Consider the following 16,412-nt stretch of genomic DNA (forward strand, 5'->3'; position numbering starts at 1 on the left):
ACTTTGGTACCCAAGGGAAGATGCTGAATTCTGCACTGGGGAAATTGGCACCGTTGGTGGAGATTTCTGTCTTCCATTTACTACAAAGAGGGCTTGGACATGGGATTCAGTGATGCATCCTAGACAACCTGGAGGCCTTTCATCATTCCCTGCAGTGGTTGAGGCCCTGGCTTTGGATCCCTGGGAGACAACTGTGCTTCTCCTAGGTCTTGCTGAATAGACTCAGAATCAAAGTTGTTTTGAGTTATACAAATAAAGAACAACTCCTGCATGTTGGATACCATTACACATGCCTTATCGCCTCGTAGTCTAAGGCTTGTGTAGTCATGAATGGATGTGAGAGTTGGACTATAAAGAAAGCTGAGTGCTTTTTCTTCAGAAAGCTGAAGAGTCGATGCTTTTGAACTGTGGTGTTGGAGATCAACACCAACAGAGAGTCCCTTGGACTGCAAAGAGATCAAACCAATTCATCTTAAAGGAAATCAGTCCTGAGTATTCATTGGAAGGACTGATGCTGAAGCTGAAACTCCAATACTTTGGCCACCTGATGCGAAGAACTGACTCACTGTAAAAGACCTGATGCTGGGAAAGATTGAAGGCGGGAGGAGAAGGGATGACAGAGGATGAGATGACTGGATGGCATCACTGACTCAATCACTGGTGGTTCAGACGGTAAAGCATCCGCCTACAATGCAGGAGACCTGGGTTCAGTCCCTGGGTCGGGAAGATCCTCTGGAGAAGGAAATGGTAACCCATTCCAGTACTTTTGCCTGGAAAATCCCATGGACAGAGGAGCCTGGTAGGCTACAGCTTATGGGGTCTCAAAGAGTCAGACACGACTGAGCAACTTCACTTCACTTCACTTTGAGTAAGCTCTGGGAGTTGGTGATGGACAGGGAAGCCTGGCGTGCTGCAGTCCATGGGGTCACAAAGAGTCGGACATGACTAAGTGACTGAACTGAACTGCATGACCAAAGAAGTATGGGGTGAAATGAGATGCCATGGACATGGGGTTCTGCACCCCACCCAGACACTCTCCCATTATTTTTCTCATCTCTTCATCCCTGGGCAGGATAGTGGCTCCAGTGTGTCTGACACCAGGTCTGAGCCCTCAGTCCCCGTCCAGGCAGATGCACACCTGTGATTCTTGGGTTTCCAGCAGGTGAGATCTGATCAGCATCCTGCCCCCTCTCATGAGTAGGGTTAGAGTAAAGGATGAAGCTGCTGGGGGCATGTCCACGAGCCTTAGACTATGATTCCATGAGCCTCCACTGCTATTGAGAAGCAGGGCTTCCCAGGTGGCACAGTAGTAAAAACCTTCCTGCCAATGAAGGAGATGAAGGAGATCCAGGTTTGATCCCTGGGTCAGGAAGATCCCCTGAAGGAGGAAATGGCAACCCAGTCCAGTATCCCTGCCTGGAGAATCCCATGGACTGAGGAGCCTGGTGGGCTACAGTCCACGTGGTCGCAAAGAGATTGCACAACTGAGCAACTGAGCACACACATACTGAAGGTTAAAAACATCAGCTGTTAGAGGAAGTACTGAAATGTTACTAATGGCGATGATTTGTTTCTTTGCGTATTATCTGTAACGTCTCTTGATATTAGGTTTGGTATTTACATTTTAATTAAAAGATTTAAAACGTGAAAGTGTTCAGTGGGTCCGAAAGTCCTTTCGAGTGGCTGATGGCCGCCTGTCGGCCCCGAGTGACGGAGCTGGGGAGGCAGGGCCCCCGAGCTGGGAGAGGAGCAGGGGCTGCTCATTTCCTCACATTGTCGGTGTGTGGGTTGGGGGAGAGGAGCCTCTCAAATGCCATCCAGAAAGAAGCTTGTTGTTTTTCCACCGCTTCCTGTGGTTTTAATTAAAACCCCAAACCTTTTGTTCATCTATTTAAACGAAAAAAATAAATAAAAAGAAAGAAAATCTGGGCTCCCAGTTTTAATATGGTTGTGCCTTCTCTCAGGCGGCCCATCATTCACGCTCACTTTGGGGTCGGTTGGAATAAATTAAAACACACACATGCACACACACACACACTCAGGATGAAAAAACAACAAAACTAAGTGCATAATGACTGAGCCCTTGAGTTCCCGTTTCTGTCAGTGACAACACAGTAGCAGCCAAGCATGACAGCCAACGCGTGTGCCTGACACCCGCTGTAAACTCTTGTCTTCCTTTACAGCTGTTTCTGTAAACACATATGAATAATAGTTCTCTTGTGCCTTAAGCCGGAGCAGGAGTTGCTTTTCTTGGAGACTGGCCAGCTGCTAATGGAAGTTCACTCCCTGTGCAGAGATACGCTTTTCTTGCCCTCAGCATGGCCCGTGGCTCCATCCCATGCTACACACTCTCTCTTGGGCATCCATAGGGGTTAATGATTTTTCCTCATGGGGGACTGGAAGATTTTCACTGGGAAAGTGGGGGAAAATAGCAAATATTGCAATCAATCCAGGATTCTTTATTCATTCATTTATTCATGCACCAATTACTGACTACCTACCAAGTGCAGAGGAGGTTAAGGGACAATGAGCAAGCAACATACTAAGTAAGATGATACAGTTCCAGGAATGTAAAGTGTCAAGGAAAAAAAGCAAACAGTACAGTGAGATAGGAGACACCTACAGCTGGGAGCAGGAAGCAGGTATTTTAATGCTGTTGAGCTGTTGGGATTATATTCTTTGCAGCCAAAGATGGAGAAGCTCTATACAGTCAGCAAAAACAAGACCAGGAGCTGACTGTGGCTCAGATCATGAGCTCCTTATTGCCAAATTCAGACTGAAATTGAAGAAAGTAGGGAAAACCACTAGACCATTCAGGTACGAACTAAATCAAATCCCTTATGATTATACAGTGGAAGTGAGAAATAGATTTAAGGGACTAGATCTGATAGACAGAGTGCCTGATGAACTATGGACAGAGGTTTGTGACATTGTATGGGAGACAGGGATCAAGACCATCCCCTTGGAAAAGAAATGCAAAAAAGCAAAATGGCTATCTGGGGAGGCCTTACAAATAGCTGTGAAAAGAAGAGAAGTGAAAAGCAAAGCAGAAAAGGAAAGATATAAACATCTGAATGCAGAGTTCCAAAGAATAGCCAGAAGAGATAAGAAAGCCTTCCTCAGCTATCAATGCAAAGAAATAGAGGAAAACAACAGAATGGGAAAGACTAGAGATCTCTTTAAGAAAATTAGAGATACCAAGGGAACATTTCATGCAAAGATGGGCTCGATAAAGGACAGAAATGGTATGGACCTAACAGAAGCAGAAGATGTTAAGAAGAGATGGCAAGAATACACAGAAGAACTGTACAAAAAAGATCTTCATGACCAAGATAATCACAATGGTATGATCACTCACCTAGAGCCAGACATTCTGGAAGCCAAGTGGACCTTAGAAAGTATCACAACAAACAAAGCTAGTGGAGGTGATGGAATTCCAGTTGAGCTCTTTCAAATCCTGAAAGATGATGCTGTGAAAGTGCTGCACTCAATATGTCAGCAAATTTGGAAAACTCAGCAGTGGCCACAGGACTGGAAAAGGTCAGTTTTCATTCCAATCCCAAAGAAAGGCAATGCCAAAGAATGCTCAAACTATTGCACAATTGCAGTTATCTCACACGCTAGTAAAGTAATGCTCAAAATTCTCCAAGCCAGGCTTCAGCAATATGTGAACCGTGAACTTCCAGATGTTCAAGCTGGTTGTAGAAAAGGCAGAGGAACCAGAGATCAAATTGCCAACATGTGTTGGATCATTGAAAAAGTAAGAGAGTTCCAGAAAAACATCTATTTCAGCTTTATTGACTATGCCAAAGCCTTTGACTGTGTGGATCACAATAAACTGCAGAAAATTCTGAAAGAGATGGGAATACCAGACCACCTGACCTGCCTCTTGAGGAACCTATATGCAGGTCAGGAAGCAACAGTTAGAACTGGACATGGAACAACAGACTGGTTCCAAATAGGAAAAGGAGTACATCAAGGCTGTATGTTGTCACCCTGCTTATTTAACTTATATGCAGGGTACATCATGAGAAACGCAGGACTGGAAGAAACACAAAGTGGAATCAAGATTGCTGGGAGAAATATCAATAACCTCAGATATGCAGATGACACCACCCTTATGGCAGAAAGTGAAGAGGAACTAAAAAGCCTCTTGATGAAAGTGAAAGAGGAGAGTGCAAATGTTGGCTTAAAGCTCAACATTCAGAAAACGAAGATCATGGCATCTGGTCCCATGACTTAATGGGAAGTAGATGGGAAACCAGTGGAAACAGTGGCAGACTTTATTTTTTTGGGCTCCAAAATCACTGCAGATGGTGACTGCAGCCATGAAATTAAAAGACGCTTACTCCTTGGAAGAAAAGTTATGCCCAACCTAGATAGCATATTGAAAAGCAGAGACATTACTTTGCCAACGAAGGTCTGTCTAATCAAGGCTATGGTTTTTCCAGTGGTCATGTATGGATGTGATAGTTGGACTGTGAAGAAAGCTGAGCGCCAAAGAATTGATGCTTTTGAACTGTGGTGTTGGAGAAGACACTTAAGAGTCCCTTGGACTGCAAGGAGATCCAACCAGTCCATTCTAAAGGAGATCAGTCCTGGGTGTTCTTTGGAAGGAATGATGCTAAAGCTTAAACTCCAGTACTTTGGCCACCTCATGCGAAGAGTTGACTCACTGGAAAAGACTCTGATGCTGGGAGGGATTGGGGGCAGGAGGAAAACCGAATGACAGAGGATGAGATGGCTGGATGGCATCGACTCGATGGACGTGAGTTTGAGTGAACTCCGGGAGATGGTGATAGACAGGGAGGCCTGGCGTGCTGCGATTCATGGGGTCGTGAAGAGTTGGACACGACTGAGCAACTGAACTGAACTGAACTGAGCTGAGCTATTGGGATGGTTTTGCACTTCCTGCCAGGTCCAGGAGGAGTCACTTTCGTCCAGTTCCCTTGCGAGTCGGCGGTGAGAGTCATGGCGGGTGAGGCAAGTCTGTTCGTTTCATCTCGTTAACACTGTTGTTGATTTTCCCTATTCTTCATTCCATCAATGTCATAGAATCAAATGCAACTCCCAAAAAGGCTAATTTAAAGAACAAATCCACCCTAAAAAGTAAAAATCAATTCTCCTTTTCACATAGCAAACCCAAGGGAATGGACATGTATGGATCGTGGACATTGGTGTATTAGGTTTTGAATATGTTCTAATGGGAAAAGATCCATTGTTTTCCCTTGAGAATGGATTAATGTAAGGACTAAGTAGCTAGAGGTTATAGACTGTTTATGTATTGGAAGCAGGGCAGAAGTCACGGGGACAGCCTGACACACACCATGCAGCCTGTTGGGCTGTCTGTTCCTTCTTTCCTAGGAAGCTCCAAGAAGAAAAGGAAAAACAGCCGGTGATGATGCCTTCTGATGGACAGAAGCTAGTCCTCTGAATTTGCTACAAGCATTCAGAATCGGTGACATAGATTAATCATTCTTGAGAACTTCCGAGGGCAAGAGTCTGAGATGAGCTTAGTTTTCTTCCCATGCCTGAGTCATTTTGCCAACATGTTTCCTTAAATACCTATTTCCTTGCAAGAAACTGCAATACAAACCATTCTTCATTAAACTTTAGATGTATATGTATTTTTCTTTTCTATTGTCCTAACTCAAGACTTACCACTTGACCCTTGAATTTAAGGTCAGTCCCCACTCCTGTGTTCTTGCCTGGAGAATCCCAGGGACGGGGGAGCCTGGTGGGTTGCCGTCTGTGGGGTCTCACAGAGTCAGATACGACTGAAGTGACTTAGAAGCTCCTCAGAGACCCAGTCACCTTAAAACTTTCTGTCCACTTTCCACATCACTACAAGATAATCCACTGGCTTCACCAATTAGTACATTCACCATATTGTTAGCCTTCTTGGATGGGGTTCTCTCCTATCAGCTTTTGAGAAATACTTGTACAGATTTCCATGTTTATTCACTAATATGTACCCTGAAAACATATAAAAAACTAAATATGTACATAAACCACATAAAGGAACTATTTCTAGAATGGAGATTATCAAAGGACTGTTTTTGAGTTTGTTTCCCAAAGTGTTCCAGTGAGAAAGGATCCTGACCAGGGCTCTTTTAGAACCTGGTTTATTTGACAGGTGTATTCCCAAAGTATACATGAATGTATTGGTCTCTTTGAGAAATTTCTCTATCTTTATTGATCATTACTCAGTATACATATCCAAAAGGTATCATGAAAGAAAATATATTATGCAGTTTTTAGTGTCTACTACTTAGCTCCGAGTCTCAAGTACCTTAAATGTTCTTTCAAGTAACTTAAATATTAATTTTTAATGAACTGTTTCATATTTTTAATACTTACTAGTTTTATAATTATTGAAAAGTATTAGTTCACTTAACGGATACATCTTGACATAGTTTAAACAAAAAAATTTGTTTTAAGTACCATATTATCTGGTAAAGATACAAAGACTGATGAAGCATAATAGCTGCTTCATGACTTCATTATCTAGTAGAGAAAACACAGCTGTAAGTAAAGAGATACATGGGATTTACAAATTTATAAACAGACATACAAAGTGGGTATAGTACCTCTCTTATTTCTATGATCACTGAGCATAAAACAATTTGACATTCCAAGCACAAAAATAATGTAGTGCTTGTTTCATTAACAGTTTAGTGACTTATTGACTTAAGATATGCAAATATGTCAATGAGCACCATAAATTTTAAAAATATGAATGTTTTTACAGAAGAATTTCACTTCTAGAAATTCATCTTAGGTACATAATCAGAGATATTAAATATATATATATAAATAAAATATATACAAACATATACACACACACACACATCCAAACATTATTTAAAACAAATAAAACTCTGAATCATCTAAAAGTCTAACTAATCTTTTTTTTTACTATAGTTATGATGAACAATTATGTAGCCATTGAAAGTCATTTGTAGGGAACTTTTGATTGGTGTGTGAAAATGATCCCAATATATTGCATGTCTTAAAACAATTGTAAATAATATTTATCAGTATTTTAAAAGAAATACTATGATGGAGTTTTTTTTTCTGTGTGTGTGTGCATGTTTTTTCTATTACCTAAGAGTGCATAACTCAAATTTACAAGTAAAATCATCTGATCATATTAATTGATGCAGTAAAAGCTTTTGACAAAATTTAACACCCGTTTGTGGTAATAAAACAACTCTCAGAAAAATAGGAATAGAGGAAGAATTTCACCAGTGTGGTAGAGAACATCTACAGAACACCTACTGGTAACATTATACTTATGATAAGAGATTTATCGCTTTGCCCTACAACTGAGAACAAGTCAGGAATGCTCGTTCTCCCTACTGCTATTCCACATGGTGCTAGAAGTTCTATCCATTGCAAGGAGGTGATAAAAGCCATTCTGATCAGAAAGAAGTCAAGGTAACTTCCCCTATTTGTTGATATAATAATTGCCTATTTAGAAAACTCCAAAGATTTAAAATAACTTAAAAGTGGGTTTCCCAAGGTTGCAAGATACAAGATAAACATACAAAAATCAATTGTATATATAGCAATGAACATATGGATATCAAACTTAAAACTAAAATAACATTCACATCAGTCAAAAATGAAAAAATATCTAGGCATAAATTCAGTTAAAACATGTGCATGATTTGTGTGCTCAAAACGAAAAACACATAAACAAATGGAGAAACATACTGTGTTCACAGGTTGGAAGACACAACACAGCAAATATATCAGTACTTTCCGAATTGAAATGCAAGTTTGATAGAATTCTTACCAAAATTCCAGCAAGCAATTTTGTAGATATAGACAAGATTATTCTAAAATTTACATGGAAAGGTAGAGAACTAGAAAAGCTGAAGTAATTTTGAAAGAAAAGAATAAGATGAGAGAGTTTATATACCCAATTTCAAGACTAATCACAAAATCAAGATTCTGTGTATTCACAAAAAAATAGACACAAATATCAACTGATTGTAATAGAGAACAAAGAAATAGAAGCTTACAATATGCCCAACTGATGTCCAACAAAGGTGCACAAGCAACTCAACAAAGGCGAGATGGCCCGGTAACAAACAATGCTACAACAGCCAGACGTTCAGAGGCAACAAAAAAACCTCAACTGAAGTTTTGCACCTAATGCAACAGTTAACTCAAAGTGAGCTATTTCAAATCCTGAAAGATGATGCTGTGAAAGTGATGCACTCAATAGGCCAGCAAATTTGGAAAACTCAGCAGTGGCCACAGGACTAGAAAAAGTCAGTTTTCATTCCAATCCCAAAGAAAGGCAATGCCAAAGAATGTTCAAACTACCACACAATTCCACTCATCTCACACGTTAGTAAAGTAATGCTCAAAATTCTCCAAGCCAGGCTTCAGCAGTACATGAACCATGAACTTCCAGATGTTCAAGCTGGATTTAGAAAAGGCAGAGGAACCAGAGATCAAATTGCCAACATCTGTTGGATCATCAAAAAAGCAAGAGAGTTCCAGAAAAATATCTGTTTCTCCTTTATTGACTATGCCAAAGCCTTTGACTGTGTGGATCATAATAAACTGTGGAATATTCTTAGAGATGGGAATACCAGACCACCTGACCTGCCTCTTGAGAAATCTGTATGCAGGTCAAGAAGCAACAGTTAGAACTGGACATGAAACAATGGACTGGTTCCAAATCGGGAAAGGAGTATGTCAAGGCTGTATATTATCATGCTGCTTATTTAACTTATATACAGAGTACATCATGAGAGATGCTGGGCTGGATGAAGCACAAGCTGGAATCAAGATTGCCAGAAGAAATATCAATAATCTCAGATATGCAGATGACACCACCCTTATGGCAGAAAGTGAAGAACTGAAGAGCCTCTTGATGAAAGCCAAAGAGGAGAGTAAAAAAGCTGGCTTAAAACTCAATATTCAAAAAACTAAGATCATGGCATCTGGTCCCATCACTTCATGGCAAATAGATGGGGAAACAGTGGAAACAGTGACAGACTATTTTTTGGAGCTCCAAAATCACTGTAGATAGTGACTGCAGCCATGAAATTAAAAGACATTTGCTCCTTGGAAGGAAAGTTATGACCAACCTAGACAGCATATTAAAAAGCAGAGACATTACTTTGCCAACAAAGGTCCATCTAGTCAAGGCTATGGTTTTTCCAATAGTCACATATGGATGTGAGAGTTGGACTATAAAGAAAGCTGAGAGCTGAAGAATTGATGCTTTTGAACTGTGGTGTTGGAGATGACTCTTGAGGGTCCCTTGGACTGCAAGGAGATTCAACCAGTCAATCCTAAAGGAAATCAGTCCTAAATAGTCACTGGAATGACTGATGCTGACATTGAAACTCCAACACTTTGGCCACCTGATGTGAAGAACTGACGCTTTTGAAAAAATCCTGATGCTGGGAAAGATTGAAGGTGGGAGAAGGGGATGACAGAGGATGAGATGGTTGGATGGCATCACTGATGTGATGGACATGAGTTTGAGTAAATTCTGAGAGTTGGTGATGGACAGGGAGGCCTGGTGTACTGCAGTCCATGGGGTCGCAAAGAGTCAGACACAACTTAGTGACTGAATAATATCCTTATGTGTAAAACATGAAGCGATAAAACTTTTAGAATAAAAGTTATACAGGAGGCTGACCATATACCGAGGAATGAGTACACTCTTTTGCTACTGGAAAGAATTTTAATTTTTCTCTGTAATCATTCTTAATGGCAATTTGGTAATATGTCAGTGCCTTAAAAATATTTATTGTATAGGACAGTGACCTACTTAAACTGGCTGAAGTAAATCGGGTTTGTTGCAAAGGAAGGCTACTATTATTGAAGGTTTAATCATAAAATCTTTACTGAATATGTATTAGGTACTGAGTCTTCTCTGTCTTCAGCATTAACACACTGATTACTAATTTTAAATAAATGATCAGACAGGTACTATACCTATTTAGATTTTACAGATTAAAATACAAAGTCACTTATTTGCATTCACACAGCTGGTAAGTGTTTCATATATCCAGGAGTAATAATAAAAAATGAGTGACAGTGTTAATCGATCAATTGTGTCCAACTCTTTGCAACCCTATGGAATGTAGCCCACCAGGCTCCTCTGTCCATGAATTCTCCAGGCAATAATACTGGAGTGGGTAGCCGTTTCCTTCTCCATGGGATCTTCCCAACCCAGTGATTGAACTCAGGTCTCCTTCATTGCTGGTGGATTCTTTACCGTCTGAGCCACCAGGGAAGTCCTAGGAGTAAAAATAGGAGACTGTATTTTATTGAACTCTTCTATTTGAATTCTTGATCCTATATGTCCTGATTCTTGTGGAAAACATAATCATTTTCTGATTTGCTGTTTCTTCAATTATCTCTTCTCTCTGTTCTGAGATGGTCCGTCTCCTCTAAGGTACAGACATGTTGGAATTTCACAGATCACAGCCTGCTGATATACTTTACCATGACATCCCTTAAATATATCTATAACAAAATTCAATCTCTTTTACTCCAAATCAGCTCCACCTCTGAATTTATTGATTAATATGGTTGCCTTTTTCCTGATAGGCTTACAATGGAAAAGTATGTTTGATTTTTCCCTTTATTTCTCCACCACATCCAATCAGTCACCATAATCACTCATTTCTTCTTTTGTTGTCTTTCAACCTCTTCTATTTGTCGTCTGAGGGGACCAACATGGGCTCTAGCTGGTTCACATGGCTGCCAAGCTGGTACCTGACTTCTATAACTCTAATCTTTTATCAATGAACACAGAACTGCCAAATACATTTAACTAAAACTCTAATCTTACAGTTCAAATGATTGCCAAAAAAAGAAAAATGTGTAAACTAACATTCTTTACTGGGCTTTCCCAAGTCATTTGACTTCAAATTTTTTTTTCCAATAGTTTACTTCCTCAAAGTATTAAATGCAATTGAGATAGAGTCAAGTGCAATTTCTTTAACGTCACTGCATGTGTCTGCACCTCTATTTCTTTGACTCACATGCACTAAAAATACCATTTTGAACTCAGTATTGTCAGGGGCTGTTGGTATAGAGATGAACAGAATAGACCAGATCACTGGCTTTGTGGAGCTTGCACTTTAGTAAGACCACACGGATCTGAAAAATTACTATTCAAATTAACAATTGCTATGAAGAAAAAGTGGTGGTCAAGAAAGCTCTTTTTGGGCAAATACATATATGTAGCATTGATACCTGAGTGAGTTTCCTGAGTGAAGAGTCACATTAAAGGTCATAGATGAGCTTAGAGAACCCTGAAAGAGCATCAGTAGACATGGATTTTGGTGAGCAAGGGTGGGTTTGGGTAGACAGTGCAAGATGAGAGGGGAGAATAAGGATTTTTAGGCAATGCTAAGGGTTTTCAGTTTTGTTAAGTGCAAGAGAAATCCAGGAAATGTAACAAGGTTTACTTTAACCACAGGTATTGGGACCAGCCTAGGGGGAGATGGTCATGGAGACAGGATCAGCTTTGGGAGATTTTTACAGGCGTCCAGGTGAGATATGGGGTTACAATCTAATGGGTAATTACAGCTGTCAAGATGGTTCCTAGGAAGGAGTACAGGATCCCACAAAGACCTGATATCAGATTGATCTAAATTACATTGGAGATTAAGAAAAAGTGGTCCCACAGAAGTGAGGTTTAATCTGAGACATAAATAATGAACCAAAATTAGCAAAGCAAAAAGATAGAGCCACCATAAGGATCTAAGACTGAGCAGGTCTGGGCTCTAAGGACCTGAATAAAGCCCTGCAGGGCTGAAGTGTGTGACACAAAGAGGAGACAGGCAGGCTCAGGGTTGGAGAGGTATGCGGGCCAGGTCACGGCAAGTCTTCCTGACGTGCTGAGGTATGGGGATGTTATCTCAGGGGCAAACAGGAGCTTGTTGTTCAGTTGCTCAGTTGTGTCTGACTCTTTGCAACCCATGGACTGTAGCACACCTTCCCAGTCCATCACCATCTCCCTGGGCTTGCTCAAACTCATGTCCATTGAGTCGCTGATGCCATCCAACCATCTCATTCTCTGTCGTCCCCTTCTCCTCCTGTCTTCAGTCTTTCCCAGCATCCGGGTCTTTTCCAATGAGTTGGCTCTTTGCATCAGGTGGCCAAAGTACTGGAGCTTCAGCTTCACCATCAGTCCTTCCAATGAATATTCAGGGTTGATTTCCTTTAGGATGGACTGGTTTGGTCTCCTTGCAGGCCAAGGGACTCTCAAGAGGAGCATTATGTAATCAGAAAGCAAACCAGAAGCCCATCAGTCCACATGCTCGTCCTTAGAAGTGCCGACTCACCCCCCGGGCAGCACCCTTCACCTCTGGAGCGCTGGAGGAGGTGTGAGGAGAGGGCGCAGGGCAGTGGGCGTGCTAGTCATGGCTGGTCAGTGCTCACTGCCCTGTGCGCTTCACCGCCTCTCCCCGGGGGGCGCGGCCAGCCTGGGGGTCAAGGTCAAGGAAGAGGTCAGAGGGCTGTGTGCCGTCCCACAGCTTGGACTTTAATCTGCTCCGCCCGGGATAGAGATCTTCAGCTTTCAGCCCCACCGGTCTCTTCAGCACACAATCAACTGACAAGCACAAGTAATTTCCCACTGTGATCCCTTCAGTGATATCCTGAAAAGAGAGGAACATAAAAAAAGGGGGAAGAAAACCAACAACAAACAAAAAAATATCCCTGAAGTGCACTGCCTGGAAAGTGAGTGAAAATTTTAGTTACCACATGTTAAACACTTTCCGCTACTGTTCCCTTCCACTTAGAAATTACTTATTTATTCCTTCTAATTCTCTGAAGCAGCCTTTCCCCCAAATTGCACATGTGTGACCTATTACATCTTTGCTGTTTTACTTTTATTGCATAGAACAAAAAAAAATGAACGAGGTTTTCTCTCTTTATTCACCTCAGAAATCTCTAGCCATTTCATATTGACTGACAAATTAATGGATGGAACCACACAAATGAGGCTGAGACTGTTCTCTGGGAAGGAGCTCCGGGCTCCGCACCGTGCTTGGGGCCACCCGCTTTTGCCCATTAAATAAGCTGTGTGCTCAGTGAGGACTTGGAGAATATGCCATCAGAAGAAATGATAGCCCCATAACATCAAGCAGAGTTCCCCGTGCTGTACAGAAGGTCCTTGCTGGTTATCCACTTTAAATCTAGCTGTGTGTGCATGTCAATCCCAAACTCCCTAACTATTCCCTTCTCTCCCATCCCCCCTGGCAACCATAAGTTCATTCACTAAGTCTGTGAGTTTGTTTTGTAAATAACTTCATTTGTGTCATTTTTTTTTCTAGATTCCAGGTAGAAGTGATATCATATTTTTCTCTGAGAATAGATACATGTATATGTGTAACTGAATCATTTTTCTGTACACTTGAAACTAACACAGCATTGTTAATCAACTAATACTCAAGGCTTGGACTCTGACTCGAAATACTGATGAATAAAGGTATACTTATGTTTTAGTTAAAGTAAAATGTATAAAGTACTTACAAAAAAAAAAGGGGAAAAAAGAAACAACAGTGTGTAGCAATTTTCCACCTGCCCATCATCAGCATCACCATTTGATGGTGGAGTTGGGGCATGGGTTCCTCGTCACTGTTTAAACTCTGGCTCTATTTAGGAAGAGTGAACAATACAAAAAAAAAAAATTCTTTATTTTGCCTCTGATTCTCCCAACCTGAGGTGATTTTTAAGATGCCACATTCAACATAATTTCAATCTAAGTAGTAAATAGTATAAGTGTCTGCTGGTGCTTCTTGGGAAAAGCTCAGAGGACCGGCTTGAATATTCAGCAGAAGTCCAGTGATCAGACCGCTGGTCCCTGCCTTAGTGACAATTAAGCCGAGTGTGAGAAAATTCCGGAAATTGCTGGAGACCACACTAATTTTCTATTCTACTGTATCTCTGTATATCTCTAATTCCTGTCTGATTCCATCAAGTTCCAGCTCTCCTATATTGTCGGTGCCCCTGGGAAAGCAATCCCCAGCCAAAGGACTGGCTCTTTCAAAGCTATTTCCTGAATATTGAGAGACACTTGATCATCCTGCCCTCAACTACTACCACCAAAAAATAAAGAAATAAGGTGAAGGGATGTGTCTCTGGTGAGGGAATCTTATGCTGTGAGTGTGACAAATGAGGGAGTGCCTGTAACCTGAACCTTTTCAATAATTCACAAAAAGCATCCAGGGGGTTATCTTTCTAGGACTGTGGGGTTTTGCCAGTTTCTTTCCTTGTTTGCTGTGGATCATCCACGTGCGTCACTATAAGCCTCTGTAGTCATTTTTTACCTGCAGACTTACACAACAACAACCATGAATCATTTAGCTAGATGGGGCATCCTACATAAAAGAAAAAGCAACAATAACACCAATCCAAACCGAAGGGAATTAGAGGAAAGAAGAGGAACCATTAGAAATGCACCAGCATTTAAGAGGATTAAACAAGAAATCAGTGTCAGGGCTAACATATCTGATGGTTAGAGTTAATGTGGAAGAAAATAAAAACCTTATAAAAATATCATTGGTAACTATCAATAAAATATCACTGGGAGTTGGTAACTCCAAGGATCTAGAAGAAACAAAAAATGATCAAAGAAAGCTCAGATGCAGGAGCTCAATGGACTAGAAATGGTTTGTCACTTAGCACTATAATGACATTTTATTTTATAGACCATAATATTTCATGTTGGATTTTATAGTACAATAAAACACCACGAAAATAAGAATAATACTATTTAAGAATATATACATCTCTCAGAGAACCAGGTCATTATTATGTGCCAGTTTTGTAATCAAACACAATAGGTCTTATTTTTTATCTGATTAAGTACCTATTCAGCGAGGCGCACAGCCATGCCCCAGGAACCAATGCAGTGTGTATGATGGAGCACAGAGCTCGTGGACTCTTGCCTGGAAGAAAACTCGATATAATTATACTAAGAGAGAGCAGGATCAGAATTCTACTTTCAGTTGCAGAAAATGCAGAAATGTACGTGTTTCCGCACAGAACCCTTTGAGTGATTCTTGGAATTAGAAGGTTAGATTCAGTGAAGTCAGTGGATTCATGAATATTAAGAAGCTGTTTTCCCTTAGAAGACAATAGTGACTTTGCCCAGTGAAAAGGCTGGAATCGGAGCTATTTAGTAGGCTGCAGTCCATGGGGTCGCTAAGAGTCGGACACGACTGAGCGACTTCACTTTCACTTTCACTTTCCAGGTCAAAAGACCCATGGGTGGAATTTGGACCCCAGTCTCTGACACCTAGTTGAGCAGAGTAGTCGCAAGATGTCCTACCATTTAAAAAGCGATTGACCCGTAGGTTTTCTCCTTTGGTGTTACATCATTTGTTGGTCTACACAGAAACAGAAGTGGATTTGCATGGGTTGTTTGGAGGTGAAGGACACCCCGACTGTTAACTAAAGTTTAGCATTCTGATTTGCAAATCAATTGTACAGCTCTGAAAGGAAAACTGAGATCAGGTCAAAATGTAGTACTTTTGTTTGATTTTGTTTTGATGTTTGTTTTCTAGTAGATTCACTACCCTGTCCTGAATCTGTGTGTCTTCTATTTTTGCCTTCATAAACTAATCTCCGATCTTCTCTTATTTCCAACTCCACCAGGATCTTGACTGACAGTTTCTAAAGAACTGGAAAAGTTCTTTTGTTGGGGCCATGTTGGGGGCTGTGAATATGAATAAAGAAATCGTACATAAGTAAAAATAGGGTCATTGATATTTCTCTGGAGGAAAGGATGGTATTTCTGCCAAGGGTCCCTGATTAGGGAGCTTCATTGTTACACGTTATTAACTCAGATGAAATCAATATATTCCCCCAGACCCGAGGGTTTTCTTGGACATTGTTCCTTGAAGCACTATTGTGTTTATATCAGGGCAAAGTGGGGCATCCTCTAATGTAACATTCAGCCGTGATGGATCAAATTACCTTTTATTTAAAAAAATCAAAATTTCCCTTTTGGACATTTCATGAATGGCAGGCTTGACCTTTACTGGTTTGTTTTCTGCCTCATTGTAGTCAGGACCCTGCTGGCAATGAAAAGTGTATTTCCTTTTTGCTCTCACAACCTAACCTGACCTCTCTATGATAAAATTGAGACAATACAACTTCAGAAGGTGTCTTTTGTGCAAACTAGGATTCAGAATCACCCTGAACAATTTTCACGTGTATCATGTACCATATCTATCAGGGAAGTGGCTTTTTAATTCCACCTGGATTATATCATTCACATAAATTTTCATCATCACATTCATCATCACGTAAATTTTTCATCCCCAAATCATCAAATTAATTACAACTATAATTTTTAGAGTTAGAATGAGCAGCTCCTTTTCTCATTTTGTTTGCTGTTTATTTTTTCCTGAAGA

Source organism: Bubalus bubalis, chromosome 22 (assembly GCF_019923935.1).
Source record: "Bubalus bubalis isolate 160015118507 breed Murrah chromosome 22, NDDB_SH_1, whole genome shotgun sequence".
In the NCBI taxonomy this organism is placed as follows: Eukaryota; Metazoa; Chordata; class Mammalia; order Artiodactyla; family Bovidae; genus Bubalus; species Bubalus bubalis.